At 45.5% G+C, this 6,351-nt stretch overlaps 1 long non-coding RNA gene across 1 annotated transcript; it reads right to left on the bottom strand.

The window, feature by feature from the left end:
- Positions 1-5,508: 5,508 nt before the first annotated feature.
- Positions 5,509-5,946, bottom strand: LOC109940185 (uncharacterized). Its single transcript, XR_002262769.2, has 3 exons — positions 5,843-5,946; positions 5,717-5,766; positions 5,509-5,552 (listed from the first exon to the last, which is right to left on the bottom strand). It is a non-coding gene; the product is annotated as an uncharacterized lncRNA (long non-coding RNA).
- Positions 5,947-6,351: the final 405 nt, after the last annotated feature.

Raw genomic sequence — 6,351 nt, 5'->3', positions numbered from 1 at the left:
GGTTCTTGAAAAGTGGAGGGGCTCTTTTGAAAAACAACCACGGCAATGAACGAGTAGTTGCCCCGGACCGATGGATTAGAGATCAAGGGCCCATATCAACCCATGAAGGGGTATGCTACAGTTCTAATCACGACCATCGGTTTACTGGTCAACAGCCACGCCTTTGTCTTGACCCAGCCATCAGATCCAAAACTTGCGGCACAGATTTCATCCACGAAGGGGTATGCTACTTATAATCCTAGCCACTGGTTTAAATATGACGGCCAACGCTATTCTCTCTCTCACCTCAACCATGAAACACGACGGCAGCGCTGGGCATCCCATGGATGCGAGCACGCCGGCGAGCGATGGATCGGCCATTCGGTGACCACCCCGAACACGATGATGTGCAAAAGGTAGAGGAGTATGCGGTGAACCCGATGGGGATAATCATACCAGTGGTTGAGCCGTGCAGTCTCCCGGCCACGCCCGCACACGGCATTGCGGCGGTGGTTTTACTTCGGCGAGAGATTCCAGTGAGCCCAGTGCATCTCCCCGTCTGGATAGGCCACAGACACATTCTTAGGGGCGGTTGAAGCACCCAAGGCCGAGGTCGTGCTTCTAGCGGCTACAGGGACACGATCCCATGGCGGCGGCTTCTTTCTCTCTATTTGCTCCGGTGAGGGTACTCACTGCGAAATCCGGTGCTTCTGCTCGCCTATGGCCTAGGGAAGGGCGCAGGGACTTGCTTATATGCACCATGGAAAAGCTACAAGAGCGGTGAACGTAGTTCGAAACACTGGCATTGGTTACAGATCCCGGGAATCCGCCTGGAAGGTCCGGCGTTTGGTTGGGGAAGAAGATCGAGCTGCCCAAGCGGGCCCACCTGTCACACCAGGTTTTGGAAGGTAAATCGAATGCGAACCATGTACGTGCCAGGATCAGAACTCACGTACACAGTGATTACATAATTGGACATCATCGCACAATGCTTGAATTAAATAGTGGAAAGGTACTTAGTTATATCAAGATGTCTGAGACATCCACAGAGTCTAATACATATCTATAGTGTTCAACATTAAATCAAAGTGCGGAGTAACGAAACATAGAATGTAAGCCTACATATGCAGCTAACTAGGGGTTTGCCACTAAAGTAAACTAGAACTCTTCGTATTCCTGGAACTCCTCGAAGTTGTCCATGTTGCCAGCTTCACCTCCTGAGCACTGAGAATAGTGGAGACAACCTGGGGTGGGGTGGTTTGTAAAGCAAGGGTGAGTACACTTCAACGTACTCAGCAAATGTCTCGTTTGGCTAAAGTGGACTAGCTGTATGTGGAGTTTAAAGTTAAGCAGTTGCTTTTAGTTGGTCAAGTTTTATTACTATAAGTAGAGCCAAGTTTTAGTAATAACCCAGTTATTACCCAGAGGCACTCCCTCCAAGAGGAAATACCAGAGATCAGGATTATAATCACCATTGTTAATCATCACCATAAAAGTAACCATTGTTCTTCTAATCTAAGAGGATCCCAAGGCTACTCTTAACCATGAGCACGGCTTATATACCAGTTTCTAACACTCTGCAGAGGTTGCACACTTTACCCACAAGCCGTGATTCCCATTCTGGCCGGGGTTCTAGCCTCCCCATTGATCACTACCAAGGTGACCTAGCAGGGTCTCACTACGTAGCCTTTACAAAGATTTCCCAGAGGACATAGCCACCCGTTAGGTTTCTCCAGTTTGATAAACACAGTACATCTCCCCAAAGGAAGGGTGACTAACAAAACCAAATCAAAGAACCTCTGCAACCAGCCTCGGCAGAGCAAATACTGTGCCCGGACCCCATTCACGACCCTATGGCGAAGCCAACTACTCCTCTAGTTCCTCTAATTAATCAGCTAAGGGCGTCCCATTCCACCCTCATGGTTGCACTGTTATCCCGGGTTGTCACTCCCCAAACAGGTCCTTACGGAGAGGCACTCAGGAAAGAGCCTGAGTCCCCTAAAGTAATCACAAGGACCCCATCGGGATAACATCATCGTATCATAAAAGATCACATCATGTTCATTGATTAAGTTTAAGCAATAGCATAAGCTAGCCATGATTAACTTAAAAAGGTAAACAAGGGTAAGGGAAATACAAACTAGTCAATCCTTAGGTTTCAATAATGTAATGCAGGACAGTAAATTATAAAGTAAAGTAGGACATGATAAGTCTGAGGACACTTGCCTTCACCAGGTTGTTGCTCAGGGAGGTCTCCAACAACACACTCAGGAACCTCGGACTACTCGTTGTCTAAGTAAAGCGAGCATACATTCAATACCTTTGGAAAAGTACAAATGAACAGCACATCAAGCATTTACAATCATTGACACATAACTCAAAAAGGTATAGTATTAAGTGTAGGGGAATGATATCAAGTTTACAAAGAAAATGGAGTAATCCTAATTGGGGAATTGATTACTCTCTAAATGTTTGGGACATAGTTCAAAAAGGTTAAGTAATTATTAAAACAAAGGAAAGCTAGAATTATGATATAAACTACTCTCATTTAGGGATTTGACTACCTTTTAGGTATTATCCATAATTACATTCCTAATTTTGTTTATGTTATTAAGGCTTAAAGGTTAAGTCCAAAAATAAATCCAAGTGATGCATAACACTAATCTCACAAGATTGAATGTACTTTATTTCTAGGGTTCTTCTTTTATTTATTTCATTAAATAAATAAATATATACTTTAATTCTATATTCCAAGTGTAAAAATTAAAGTTTGCAGATTACAGTTGACTATATTTTATTTGAACAGAGAATAATCTTGTGAACATTTTGCAATTTGAACCACTGAATTTGGAGTTTATACAAAAAATATATGAAATAAACAAGTTTTGAAGTTTGAAATTCGAAATTAAGGCTAAATATGTAATTAAATAAAAGTCCAGGGGCTATTCTAAAGAAACCAGGGACCTATGCGCTAAAACAGAGGACGGCGGGTTGATTTCCTAAAACCAGGGGGTTCTTAAGCAAAACGACCACACGAAGGGGTACAGGGTAATCTCAGCCATCGGATCAGAAACCGACGACCCAGATTAGATAGCGCGGGCGCGCGCGCGCGTGAGCGTGAGCGCGCGGACGCGACCGAGAAGCGGGGCCAGGGCGTCAGCGAGCCAGGGCAGGCTGACCAGCCGGACCCATGGGCAGAGACGCGGGTGAGGGGGAGAGAGGAGAGACGGTTGGATCTGGATCGGGCGGTTACGATTAGATCCCCTCGGGTTAGCTCTACATTGTCCGGTCTCGGGCGAACGACCGATATCTAACGGTAGGGGGGCGGACATGGGCACGGTGGCGCCGCTCGGTCCCGCGGCGAAAACTCTCCGGAGACGAGCAGACCGGCCACGGTGGGGCACCAGAGGCTTGGGGTGGGCCTAGGCGCGCATAGGGGGATCTGGAGGACTCAGCCGAGGGCACCACGCCGGTGCGGGAGCACCAGAAGGCGCTGCACACGGCAAGGCGGGCTAACGGCGGCGCGGGGCAACTCTGGCGAGCAATTGTGCGTTAACTAGTGCAGTACACAGGGAAATAGGGGCGCGAGGAGGTTGCTCACCTTGAAGGGAAGCGTTGGAGGCACAGGGCAACGGCGGAGGCACAAGGACGCGATAGGGCGACAATGGCGGAGCTCCGGCTGTGCAAGAATTGCTCCGGTGAGCGTGGACCGGACAGACCCGAGAGGGGGAGGGAACATCGAAGGGTGTCCCGAGTAGCTGACGGCAAGGCGAAGCTTACCATGGCACTGGACGGGACACGGGCACAACGGCGGCCACGAAACAGACAATGGATGTCGGGGGCGGTGGTGGAGGTTCTCGGTTCGCGTGGGCAGAGCGAGAGAGAGGACGAGAGAGCTAGGTAGAGGGTGCAAATGGAAGAGGGGAGCTGGGCGAGCAGGGCATGGGGTTCAAAAGGGGCGCGAGGGCTCGGTCGTGGCCGGAGAACACGCGGTCGTGGGCGCGTCCACGGCGGGGAGATCGTGGGCGAGAGATTAGGGACGCGCTGACAGGTGGGGTCGGTGGGGTCGGTGGGGCAGAGACAGGGAAAGCGGGCGTGGGCAAGAGCAACGGTGTCGACAGGTCGGTCCCACGGAGTAGCGAGAGAGCGAGGGAGAGAGGGTGCTCGGGTTTGCGCCAACAGGCGGGGTCCGCCTGTCAGGCACAGGGACGCGCGGGCGTGGGTGCGCGCGTGGGCTGGGCTTAATGGGCTGCCTTGGGCCGAATTGGCTTTTCCTATTTTCCTGGAATTTCTATTGCCTTTTCTATTTATTTTCTCTAGGGTTTTCAATTCAAATCAAGTTTCAAATTCAAACCAAATCAAATATGTGCAACATTTCAAAGAATACTTAGGCTCAATATGATGTAACATTCCATGACTCATATGTTTTGGGCAAAATAAAATAAATAATCCCTCACTAATACAACTAACTCTAATTAAAAGAGAGAGAGAGAGAGAGAGAGAGAGAGAAAACTAGAGAGAGGGAAACTAAAGTGAGATAGAGAAGGGTAAAACCTGAATTTGGATGATGATAAGGAAGAAATTTTATACCCCCAAATTCAGGGTGTTACACCACCTGGCAGTGAATCGAACGCAAGTGAGCGGCTGGAGGAGCGAACCAGACTGCAGAGCGGCCCCACCAATCAGCGGGTGTGGGCGGCGATGGGCTCGCGCACGAGGTGTTCTTAGTGGAAGTGGGCTGAGCTCCAGGGGTTTAGGCCCAGGCGCCAAGTGTGCTTCTTTTTTTCTTCTCTCTTTTTTTATTGTTTCTATTTTCTTGTTTTGTTTTCAAAATCTGATATTTAAATTCAAATTTATCACATGAATCAAATGCATAAATAAAGTGTCATCATGAAGAATTAAAATTATGTATGCATATATATATATATATATATATATATATATATATATATATATATATATATATATATATATATTTAATAGGTATATGGCCGTGCGTTGCTACGGAATCAACATATTTTATTAATATATATTAAGATTGTGAATGTGATTGCGAATGTGAATATCGACTTACCTACTTACATAGTGGTTGCATTGAACAAATGCAACGACACTACATAAAAAAACATGAAAGCAAGTGCTATATTGTTGCTTTAAAACTAAAAATAACAACATCTAAAAAAAGTGTTCCACAACTACGGACAAAATAATTGTTGCAACCTAAAAATTCAACAACAAACTACTCCTAAATTGTATCATAGATGAACATACCAAGCTACTTCTATTGTTGACAATTTAAATACAGAGCTAAGTTTCACAACTGTAGAGAAAAGCAAATAGCAATCCAACACAAGGTCCATTATGGAAATCACCAAACCTACGCCTGAATTCAACGAGGAGCCCTGCAGAAACGTGGAGCAATCTCCAGTTCTAAATGTAAGCAGCACCATAACTTTTACCTCACAAAATGGAGATCCCATAATCTGGAGTCCCACTAGGAGCCCTGCAGCTCCACCTTCAACAAATCCACAAGGCACAACTGATGCAAGAAGCCCGGCCAAATTAACATTCACCTACATAAGTCAGCAAATTTGCAACCCCTTCATGTATTTCTATCATGAGATAAAACTTCACAAAATGAGTACCATATCGCAAAGAATTCCATGTCAGCAGGCACTTTGGAACAGAGTGCAAAGAGAAAAGTGAAATCAACAAAAGACAGCAAAGTATCAAATACCGTCATGATATCTCCTGAATACATGGCTAACGGGTCATTTATCTTTTCACCTACCAAAAAGAATTGAGCTATCAACCCTAAATAGACTAGGGAAGGGGTCATACTTACGAGCAGATTGTAACATACCTATCTTGTAGGCTGCTGACGGCGCAGCTGGTGAGATTAGAATGTCGTATCTTTCCAAAGCATCTTTGAAGCTTTGCTTAACCAGTGTCCTAACATACTATAGTGCCTGTACTTTAGTACCTACTTTCAGTGGCATCAATTTGTGTAGTAGTAAGATAATTAAAAACAAACATTGAATGCCACGTCTTCGAAAACGTTGTGTCCTCACATACTACAATGTGTGTATTTTACTACTTTTGGTGGCACTGAACTGTGCCATAAGATAATTAAATACAAATGTTGAATTGGATACCACTACTCTGCAATTACCTGTTGTGCTCGTTTGTAGTATGCATCATAGTAACCAGCAGAAAGAGCATAGATTCTCCCATCAAAATTCTCATTTTGACCTGGAAAGAAAGAACCATTATTTTCACCATGTTACTTGATGGAAATAAGCATTTCAAATACAAAAGATTCAAACACTATCCAACACTGCAAATCAAATAGCATACTATGCGCATATATAA

Source organism: Zea mays, chromosome 6, assembly GCF_902167145.1.
Source record: "Zea mays cultivar B73 chromosome 6, Zm-B73-REFERENCE-NAM-5.0, whole genome shotgun sequence".
Taxonomy (NCBI): Eukaryota; Viridiplantae; Streptophyta; class Magnoliopsida; order Poales; family Poaceae; genus Zea; species Zea mays.
Note: the sequence above shows the minus strand (reverse complement) of the source record. Positions and strands in the feature narration are given on the sequence as shown.